The following is an 11,986-nucleotide window of genomic DNA, read 5'->3' on the forward strand; positions in this document are numbered from 1 at the left end:
AAAAAGCAGAGACGCAATCCTAAGGCCACCAAAACGGATGCCCTCGACACCCTGGCTGCGCCTAGAAATTCTGTCCATGAAGGTAATAAACAGAATCGGTGACAAAGGGCAGCCCTTATAGACAGTATAAAGCAGTACCAACAGAAATGGTGTCTGTGTTGCAAACATCATAAGCACAGGTAGGGGTGGGCATAGACAGGAGATGATGGAAAATAAAACACCAAACCACGATTACAATAGATTTATGACTTTTAGGTACTGGCAAGAGTTTAATATCCAAGATATGCCTGACGTGGTGAGTTTGTGTTTGTCTGTGTTTCTGTATTTTCCCTTCACCTCTTAGTCAGCTATGTGGGCATAGTAGTACAGTAAGCAATTGGATGGGTAATGACACTGCCAGGAGTGATGACAAAGCACAGCAAGATGAGTTTTCCTCACAGATGTAAAGAAAAGCATATCCTTGTCAGGAATCTCTTGTTATATTTGATCTGTATCTATTATGTCAGTAATCACCAGCAACAGAAATGAGCAATAGTGAAATACTGGATATCACTCAAGAAAATAGATCCAGATGGGGCATCATGAATATGCCTATTCAAATGAAGTCTGATGATGGTCTGACTCACTGTTTGAAATAGCATGCAGCTCACACTGGACTTTAAAAGGTTTGTTTATAGTGAGGAAAATGCTCTTAATAACATGCTCTTTTTAGAAATACGTTTTAGACACAAAGGTAATACACTGTCAAACATCATGCATGTCTGAAGATGATCTAGAATAAACAATATCCTGGGTTTTGTGACAGAATGCTCTATTAAGACCAGATTAACCTCAGTTAAAACCTGCTAACCCTGGAGGGTTTCTCATGATCACACAAATTGTAATCTGTAGGGAGGCATTGGATGTAAACTGAAGCCAGCAACCCCTGGAGGCAGGTTACCTCTGCTCAGCCGCTCTGCTTAACACTAGCCTTGATTTGTGTATGTGAGAGAATATGAGTGTGCATGCCAGTGTGTGTTTGTGTGTTTCACGCTCCTGCTGGCCCCTGATTTCCTGGGCTTATTGAGTCATGATTGTGCAGCAGCACCCGGTGACAGAGGATGTCAGTTGGCTGTCAAACGTTAAGACTCCAGCTGAATCAACAGTCTCCTGACAGTGAACGACTCACTTAAATACACACACACAAGCACACATGCATGCTCTGCATTTTGGCCTCTCTTGTTTATGTATGTCGTAAATAAATGTATTAAATCGGAAAGTAAAATACTGAAAGAGGTATTTATTACATGTGTGGTTGGTGGAATCATAATGTGATGTGAAATGGATTGTTTTGATGACATCAGAAGTTGATCCTACTCTTCAAATGCTTTTATTCTCAGCAGATGGACCCATACATTACTGTGACGCATTGCAGTAGTTAAAAATATTTGCGCTCTTTCCTGGTCTCTTTTTTTTTTTTTCTCATTCCATTCCCCTGCACTCCCCACAGTTCATGACACTGGAAGCTCGCCAAGCAAAATCTTGACGTAGATTCCCTGGCGTTGCTCATCGAGGCAGTTGAGCAAAGGGTCAGTCCTTGGCCAAGGGAAGGGCTGACCTGCAAATAGCAACCTGAAGCTCACAGGTAGAATATTATAGAAAATAATGTTATGCACAACTAATGTATATACTGTATGTTTTCCTTTAAAAAAGCTAATCTTGCTAAATGCAAAGTGTATTTGCTTTCAGTAAGAACCATGTCATGGTTAAAAGCATATCCAGGACTGTAGAAATGGACTGAAACATTCTCCACAACTGATAGACTATATATTTCCTAATTAAAGATTATTAGTCACGAGTACATCATTTTGACAAGCACGTCACAGTGAAGTCTGCATGCACACTAAAAACCACCACTAGGTGAAATCACATCCTGCCATTGTGTTGAGAGAAAGGCAGATAACAGCTGTCCAGTAAGATCCAAATCTTTTTTCATCTTCAGCCCAGCAAGGAAAACAGTATTCACAATTAGAGGAACACAAAGAGAAGAAAAACAGACAAAACACCAAAAAGATGAGTCATGTGAGATAAATAACTGGCAGGTGTTTCGGGAATGAGCCATCTCTTTTTGACAGCAATGTGTGTGATACAAGGTAACTGAATTAAACTGATAAGAGTGCATGGTATTAATTGCCAGCATAGTTGTTTTTAGAGTACAGCTAATGTTTCTATTCACTGGAGAGTGAGCAGAAATGAAAAACAGAAAGTGCAAAGTGATATGTAATAGAGGTATAGCAAAGAATGCATTCATACCATATATTTGGTGAACAATACAGCCTTTTATCATGAGGCACAATTTCAGACAACACCAATACTGCATAGTGTTAGACCTGTAAACACAAATAACTTAAATTGAATTACCTGACACTTTGAAATACATGATCAAACCAGCCAAAAGTTAGTTCTACAGTATATCAAAGGTTAGCTTTGAGTATACACATGAAAACACTAGTACATAGTGCTGCAGCTGCATGGACAAAAATTGAGGAATGATGAGAATGATAGAAGCAAAACCGTTAACTTTATTATGCATTGCTAAAGTGTACAATTATAGGCAAAATTATTCAAACAATACAAAACCAAAATAATACAGAATTACAGGCTACCACTAAACTCTGCTATTGGGGGGACTAGGTTTATGATTTAGCTGAAGTAAAGAGGGAGAACAAAATGACAAACTGAAGTAGATTTCATGTCGGTGCTTGTTAACATAGATACTGTAAGATGGTAGCTGTAAATTATGTAAATACTCACCTCAAATAATTACAAAAAAAATTAAATATCAGTGTTATTGAACAATATATGCGAAGGTCCAAATCTAGCTTTCTTTTTCATTAAACTGATTCCAGATGCAACTTAAATCTTTCTAATAGCAGACAGGCAGATTATATGCCTTTTGACAGAAGTGATTTTCTCAATGGTCGCACTTCTTTTGTGCAAGTTGGAACAACTGCTTAACACATCTCCAGTCAGTTCTATACTGCTTGATCCTTGAAATTTTGGAACATATTAACAAAATGTGATTATTATTAAGGGAACACATAAACCACAGAATAAAAAATTCAAAATAAATCAAACAGTGAAATCAAACTGTCTACTTAGGGAACAAAACTGATTGTCAAGCATTGTCACATAGTCCTGTGCAAATGGAATAGACAACAGATAGAAATGAAGTGCAGTTAGCAAGACAGACTAATAAATGACTGGTGTCCTCCTAGATGAGCAACCAAGGGGTGAAAATTACAAAACATGTGTGGTTGACCTGGCGGAAAAAAGTGTAGCCAATTCAAAAAACAAAGATAATGTAAGTTGAGCTGTATTTGGGTTGGGGGAGAGTGGGGAGAGTTGCAATGTGTGGCAGTTGCAATATTGTTAATTTGACCAATATGCATTTGGCTTGACTGATAAGAATCCTACAGCACATGCTCAGTTGCAGACATGTCCCATAATTCCTTCAGGGAAAACTAAACATATGGATAAAAAAGTTCTATTTTACTGATTGCTTTTTTATGATTCCTGTCAGACTCTGTATGAACACCTTAAGAGTTACATAGTCTGACTTACCATTTTCTTAGCTTCTAACAGGCATAGATACCGTGTGGAAAAATAAAAAGAATAACATGCCAATAATGTTAATGTAAAATTAAGAAAACACAGCTAGTTTAAAGATCGTAGGTAGAGTGAGGGACAGTTGCAACACTCTGCTGATCACCCTTGATAAAATAGTACGTGTTAAAATCTGGAAGCAGAAGAATAACAAAAAAACTGCATTGTCTAATTTGAGGGATATACATTTATCACAGCTACAAATGTATTACACAATCTACCTAGAACAATAACCACCACATAACACAGACATCTTTAAGAAATAAATCAAATATTAAAATTAACTAAAGTGTCAGGTTTGGTTGAAGTTATTTGAGGATCCAAATGCAGAGATGAGGAGGCAGAGATGATTTCTTGCAGATTGAATTTAGATGTAGATGGTAACAGAAGCACAAATCCAGGAATAACAAACAGGTAACCAAAACTAGGAGACACCAGGGATAAGCATACATGAGATGTGAAATAATGAAGAGAACCCCACAATAAAGGACTGCAGAGAAGATGTATATATGGAAGACAGAACAAAGAATGGGCTAATTAACTGATAGGAAGCAGGTGTTCAGAGAAGCAACTTGAAGGGAGCTAGGGGAAAGGAGACTGGCAAAAGGGGGCAACAGAGAGTAACTCAAAAAATACAACACTGCTTGAATATAACTAGAAAAAAACTATGACCTATGACTAATAGCAAAGGAAACACAGAATGACATAAATCAAAGTGTAAGTGAAAACTCAAAAATAAACTTTAACAGAACCAAAAAGTCCATGAAGGGCAGAATCATCACATGAAGTCAGAATTGCAAAGATTCATTCTATTTGTCTTAAAAACTTTAGCTTTTTAGAAAGAAAAAAGGCTGCAGTATGCCTGGTCATGATGCAAATGATATGAATACCATCTAATGGCCATGAAAAATAAATCCTATAACTATAGAACAGAAAAGCATTATCCTTGACCATGGAACTTATATTGTAAAAAAAATAAGACATATTACTGAGGTGAAGTGACTTTAAAAGAAGCGCTGATCGGTCTCTTAATGGTTATCTTGAGTTCACTATGAGTTGGCATACCTGTCATGGGTCACTCTGTGCACTTGTCAATGTACTTTTGTGCCTCTCTAATGGTACTGGTGCAATTTCTGACTCCACTGAGCAGTGCTTTGCAGGTTAGTGCGTAGAGGTTTAGTTATTTCTACGTAAATCCATTGGCCATGGTACTGTAGGTATTTTCCCCCTGCAATGTAAAAAGTTGAATCCTTTTTTTATTTATTTCATGTCTATGTCTGGGTCTTCCAGGGTTAATCATTTAGGACATCTTCATCTTCAGTGTATTTTGATACATTTGAGGTTAAATTAAACATGTTTTATAAGCTTGTTGAGATCAAATCATGCATGTGTTGAATCCCTGGCATGCTTTCAGTTTTTACCAAGAATATAAAATAAATTTTTTTTTTTGTACAATGTTGCCAGACCTGCTCCAACTGTTTTGTTTTTTAGTGCAGAGCTTTGATAGTGGACATTTAACCCCGCTGATTTGCCTGGACCCAGAAAAGCAAATCTGAACTTACTGGAAATAAAGTAGCAGCTATGAGCCCAATCTGCTCATAGATAAGATGAGCAAAAAGAGCTGTAGCCTTTAATGACAAGGTCATCTTGAATGGAATGTTTTTTTTTTTTCCTGTTCAGTAAATGGAATGTGCAGTTTGTACATTTTATTGCTTTTTGCCAGTACAATCATACCTCTCAACAATTTTCTAATGGTTACTTATGTTACACAGCAAGTGATTTTACTATTCATAGGAGACTGCCTTCCTCTAAACTAAAGTCAGGAAATTATAAATACCTGAGTAAGGATATTAAAGCTTTATTTATTGATGCCATTTTGACACTAAGTGATTTGACTGTAAAGAGCACCGGGGGAGACACCTGTCTCATCTACATTTTGTCTTGCTGTGAATAAATGTGAAACCTGATGTTGACTGTGTCTGGTATATATTTTTCTCGCCTATAGCAAAAAAGAGAAATGCTGTGACTGAATTTGTGTTTTCCTCAGCCGTGTATGAGGCACAGCCTCTTAACCTTTCTGTATGTGCAGGTGTTAAATCATGCATGTGTTACATTTTCCTGTGTGAGTATATGCGTGCCTGTGCTGAGCGTGGTTGTCTGTGTTTATGTCTGCTTGCTCTTAATTAAGGGAAGCAGTGAGCATTTCACCTCTAGAGGGGATTTTATGGCTGTATAAACATCATACATCATGATTCAGCGAGGTGAGGCAAGCACAGCCCTGCGGCTGCCAAATCTAACTTAGTTTGTTGTTGAGATGGCAACAGTCAAGAGTGACAGAGGCAGAGAGGAGAACGTCAGATTTGTTTCTGTGCATCAGAACAGCTGGTAGATTAAAAGTGTGGGTGATGTTTGTCTCTAAACTTGGCTTCAAACTGCTTAAAAGTAAAAAAAAAAAAAACATTAAAATATTAAAAAATACAACAATAACGTTACAACCCAAATTACATGTTATCAGATTATGTTGATGGTATAGTTATAATAAAAGATAAATCTCATTGTTAAATAATATGTTTGATTGTGTCTACAATGTAGCTTGCCACCGTCAGTGTGTGTGCATGAATGGGTGAATGTCTGAAAAGTGTCTCTTGACTTGAAAAAGTGCTATATTCTGTAAATACAAGCTATTCACCATTTACTCAGTCCCCATCAGAGCTACTCTGCCCACCTTGTCTTCTAGCTTTATAAGGTTCTAGCAGTGGCTATTCAGTGCCATATTTTTTAAAAGTCTCCATGTATATCCAACATTCATCTCATGCCATGCCTTGCCTTGCCTTGTGCTGTTTCCTGATTTCCCCATCTCACCTTCCTTTCACTGGATTTCACTGAACCATTACATTGCGAGTACAGTAGGTGGACTTTTATGTGCAGTTAGGTGGAGCAAATTCTAGTTTTAATATCATTATCAATTTTGAAACTTTTTTATTTCTAAAAGGTTTCAAAAACCTTACGTACTATCCAATAATATATACATGGATGAATATAATAATGTTTCCATCTGATATGCAGTTAAGAAATTTGCTTGTTGCAGTTACTTTAAAATGCAACAAAATTTTGTGTCAGGTGGATGTAGTTTAGAACTTTTATATCCCCACTTTCCTGAATTTATTTTGTGAATACCTTGACAAAACGCCTCTTCTTTTTGTCCTTCTCTTTAATTCTGTCCTTCACACTGAACACCTCTCTAGGAGGCTTACTCATTCTATTTAGCAAATTCACAGAGTCTGTAAAGGAGAATTTAAAAAAATTTATAAGAAAAAAAGTTCTGCCTTCAACTAAAGGAGGTCTTTGAACTTTGAAGGTGTGACTTTTATCATCTAATATGTGGTTCACTTATTTAAATTTTTACCGTTCTAGTAAAATGATATACTGCAGATAGACTGATTACACCCTTACAAAAGTGATGCTGTAAGCCAAATATAAGTATTTGTAGCTGCATTACATTATATGCTGATTACAGACATGAAATTATCCCAGATCTCAGAGGAGCTTTATCGTCTAATTTCAGTGAGCTATCAATACGCAATAAGGTCATGGAAAGTCCAGACTGAAATAATGTCATGTCATGTCTCCTTTTAAAAGAATCCCTCTGGAACCTGCTAATTAACCTGGACCTACACATGAGTCAGAGCTATACTTTGTGTCTTTCTGGGTGAGTGGTTGCCTAATAACCCTGAGTATAGATGTGGCATTAATGAAATTTACAATGAAAACTTTGTAATTGCACCATAGCAACTCTAAAATAGGTCTAGTTAAGAATGCACAAATGATGTACAAATGTCAAGCTGAGTACTTAGATATATGGGCATAATTTACTGTATACACCTTGATCTATGTGTTTTTATTTTACTTTTTTTTGTAAATATTAGCGCTACTGTGAGTTATTTTCTGGTCTTGTGTGTGTGTTATTATAGAAAATAAATAGTGAGTAAATTCTAGGAATTTAAACCTTTCATAAACATATTGAAAAATGGACCCACGCAGATGCTTTGAAGCCCGAGTGAGCCATAGAGGGATATATTGAATTTCCCATAAATTCGGATGTCTTTGTAACATTTACAACAAACATGAGCATTGCTGCATATTGCTCTATCATCTATTTGTGGAAACAGCATTTCAAAATCCCTGACACCTCCCTTAATAGAATAAAGCTCACTGGTACAAGGTAAAACAACTGGGATAGTTTTAAGAGTACAACAATTAGTTTAAAATCTTTAGTGTATGGCGGTTCCACCATACACTAAAGGATTTGTTGTTTGATACATTTTAAAGGTCTTGGGGAGTCCATGTCTTGATTAAATGGGTCTGTGCTTCAAAACAGGGACTGATTAGGTGATGATGATGTTGATTTCGAGGATGGGGTGGCCTAGTGGTTACAGTAGATTGGGGTGCTTGCCACGGGTTAACTAATAATGTCCAGAATGTAAAAAGCCTCTGCAGAGATCAGCTTCCATTTGCATTTTTAACTGTAGAACAGCCCATTGTTCCTTAAGGATAGTTATATGCGGAGGACACACTTTCTTGAAAAGTACAAAGTTTTGACGAAGAATAAAGGTGATGATTATTATGATTATAAAATTAAGTGAACATATCTGTGGAGGTTTGTGGGGTTTCTCTCTCTTTTTTTCTTCAGGGTTTAGCCACAGGTAATCCTACTCTATGGCAATCAAGAGGAGCATAAAAAGAGGCAGGTGGAAGGCGTCAGAGCATTAGCTCACCAAGAGTGGTACCTGACATGATCCCTGTTTCTGAGAAACACCTTGGCAGGAATGCGACACTTGTCCACATGTGTGGAGAAATGTGGTCACCATAAAACAAATTATTTTGTACAGTGCAAGACTTCTGAAATGTCTCTAAGCCAAAGCAGCCCAATATCAATAAATACCAATACGGTACGATAGGCTACAAAACCGGCAGCCTATCGCTGCAATACAAATAGTCAAACCTTTTTTCCCTGCTAAGTCAGGTTGATATAGGTTATATCCTGAGTTCCAATGTCGTGGGATGCCAGGGCTTCATGTAGTGTGGCCTGGGATGGTTCACCATCACTGGGCATAGGGCCTAGAATAAATGAATCCAGCATACATTTTTCTTTTATTTTGGCTTATATGGCCACTGAAACATTTTTTTCATAGATTTCCAGGGACCCATTTTCACCAAATAGTTTTAACCAATTCAGAGTCAAATCCTTCACTTTGAATTGGTCTAGCTTGAGGTTGGAAACTGAGCCTATGGTTCGACAAAGGCTGATGTGCGTTACTCAATTTTGTGCATAACAACTGTGAAAACAAGTCCCCATGACAACAGGCAACAGGAAGTGCCTATTGCCCACCATGGGAACAATAGATTTTAAAACAGACCAATAGAAAAAAAAAAAGAATTTGTTTGAGACAAACAAATGCCATCTCCTTTCCTGCAAAAGAGAGTGAGATGGAATAGGAGAAGATTGCTGCTCGAGTTAATGTGTAAGTTTAGATTTAGTCTGTTATGGCAGGTATTTTATTAGATATAACAATGCAGACAGACCTGACAGCAATTTAGAAACACAAATTATGAATCCTGTCTTTAGACTGTGGGAGTCACACATTCAAAGAGAGAGCATCCAAACTTTACACAGAAAAACCCTAAGGAATCGCACTCAGGACTTTCTTTTTGCAAAGCAACAGTGCAAGAAACTGTGCCACCACAATTAGACCTAATTTAGAATAAATTTAAGACAAATGTGGTTTTAAGGCACTTTGCAAAAAAGGAAGCAGTCCAATTTATGCAGGTTGATACATCATCTGTCGTACCATATGGGGACTGTAATCTTCTAACAAACTTAATGTCTGAAAACAGTTGAGAATTTTGTTTTATTTAGCAAATCACTTTTTTCAAGCTTTACTCTGGCAAGGAAATGCGTATTATTAACTTTTTAATGTAGTGCAAACAGCACCTGTTCCATCGTAAATAAGAGCAGGCCATTGTTATCAAACCGTGCTTTTGCAGGACATGATGCTTTTTCCTTTGAGACAGATTTTTTGTCAGCTATGGATTATCCTTACAGCTTCACTTAAATGCATTCAGTATGCGGTGGAAATTCACCTGGGTAAATAGGAGACAGTTCCTCCAGTGAACTCCCTATTTCACCTTTGATGTACGACATCAAATAGCTTAAACCCAAGTCATTGATCAGGGGAGCTGCAGAAACTTGTTTAAGAAAAAAACTCACTAACGCAGGTCACGACTGCATAACCGCCACTGCAACAGATGATGGAAGACAGAAAGCCAGTGGGAGAGGAAAATAAGATGGGTCTTTAAGATGGGGTTTGCTGAAGGAAGTCACTGAAATATACATCACACAATGCTATTCTTTTGAGAACCCACTGCAGTCTCTGGAGGTACAGGGGTGGGGAAAAGGGAAAACAGGCTCCTTAGTCACAGGGAGATCAAACTCAAATACTATGCTGAGAAAAATGGTGGAGATACAACAGAGGAAACTGAATTAATGAAGATGTGCTGTTCATAGAGTTACAGCCTTAGTAAAATAATCAGGGTTATAGAAGTCTCTTGACTGTTGCTGTATAAAAGTTCACAAGACTAAACTGCTATTAGAGATGAAATGTTTCCCTGTCTTGGGAAATTAGCAATTGTTTGGACAAACTGATATTGCAGAGTTTGATTGTGTCCATGATAATTCTTATATATATATATATATATATATATATATATATATATATATATTTTTTTTTGATATACTCTAATAATCCCAGAGGGAAATTACTTCTCTGCATTTAACCCATCCCCTTGGGGAGCAGTGAGCTGCCATTGTGAGGCGCCCGGGGAGCAGTGTGAGGTTAAGGGTCTTGCTCAGGGACCCAGGGTGGCAGTCTGTGGGGAGTGGGGGATCGAACTCACAATCTCAGGATTGAAAGCCCACTAGGCTATATATATAAATCATATTGTAAGCATAAGCATAAAACACTCCATTGTACCAAAGTTGTACACAACAATGAATGAACTGATGGACAAAAGGATTGAAGGAAATCCAGTTACACCAGAAAGAGTTCTTGTAGTAGCAAGATGGAAATTTTAGATTTATTTTGACAAATTGTTAAAATCTGTCATATTTTAAAAGACATCATTTATCCTCAAGACGTCTGCCATAAGTGATAACAGCTAACTGCAGAAACAAACTTTTGCAAATTTAACCAATGGAGTGCACACACATATTAAATCCACATGCTGCCATACCTGTGCATGAGTGACTCCCCGTCTCACTCTGTGTTCAGGATGTTGGTGAAACACTGGATCTGCTCTAAATTTTAAACTCCCCACTGTGTTGCAAAGGCTCCAAACTGATCCATGACTCATCATGAGCTCTGACAGAGCTCAAACACAAGAGAATACCAGAACAAAGAGCAAGACAGAGACAAATTATGAACAACAGGGTTCAGAAATACTTGAGCAATAGCTTGGCCACTCCAGCCAGATGTACCTCTCAGAAAATGCATATGTAAACAACAAAGCAGGCCAGTAGGGAGAAACTGTTTTAATAAGGTTATCATGTGGGACATCCTCAAACCTGCAAGTTCAAGAGGTTTTATTGAATACTGCAGGACTGTTAAAAAAACCTCACTTGTGAATCAGATCTGCAGAGGCAAAGGAGTTTGCAGTCAGACAAAGCTAGGAGATAAAACATACAAAACAGTTAAAACATGGATTACTCAGACCCTTCTAATTCAATCATGTTTACCGATAGGTCTAAAGAAATCCGGGGTTATTTATGAATTTAGCTGATTCACCCAGTGAAAGGCTGCTGGAGAGATGTAAAATTACTGGAGATTTTCATGATAAGCAAAGCACGAGTGAGGTGGCGGTGAGGGAATGTTTTTGTTTTGTTTGTGTCAATGACTCTGTGTGGGTGTGTTTATGTCAGTTTCCGTTTTTTTTTTTTTGCAGTAGATTGAAGACTGTACTGAAGTTAGAAATAAAGTAAGGGCAGTTTGTAGCAAAGGACATTTTGCTGGTCCTCAATTTGTATTTTGCTAACAGTTAGGTTTTGAACAAAGGTGTGATATTTAGGTATGCAACTGGCAATGGTCAAGGGTTATTGTAAGCATTAGGGTGTAGAAAGTGTGAGAAATGACCGTAAATCAATAGAAGTCAATAGTAGTCAACATATGGTCCTCACTACATGCAGCAAGATGAGAAAGTGTGTGTGGGTGTGTGTGTGTGTGTCAGGGTAAAGATGCATTCATTGAAAGGTTCATGTTCTAAAGCAAGGAAAAAGAACATTTGATAA

This window comes from Cyprinodon variegatus, unplaced genomic scaffold (genome assembly GCF_000732505.1).
Source record: "Cyprinodon variegatus isolate N-32 unplaced genomic scaffold, C_variegatus-1.0 Scaffold630, whole genome shotgun sequence".
NCBI lineage: Eukaryota > Metazoa > Chordata > Actinopteri > Cyprinodontiformes > Cyprinodontidae > Cyprinodon > Cyprinodon variegatus.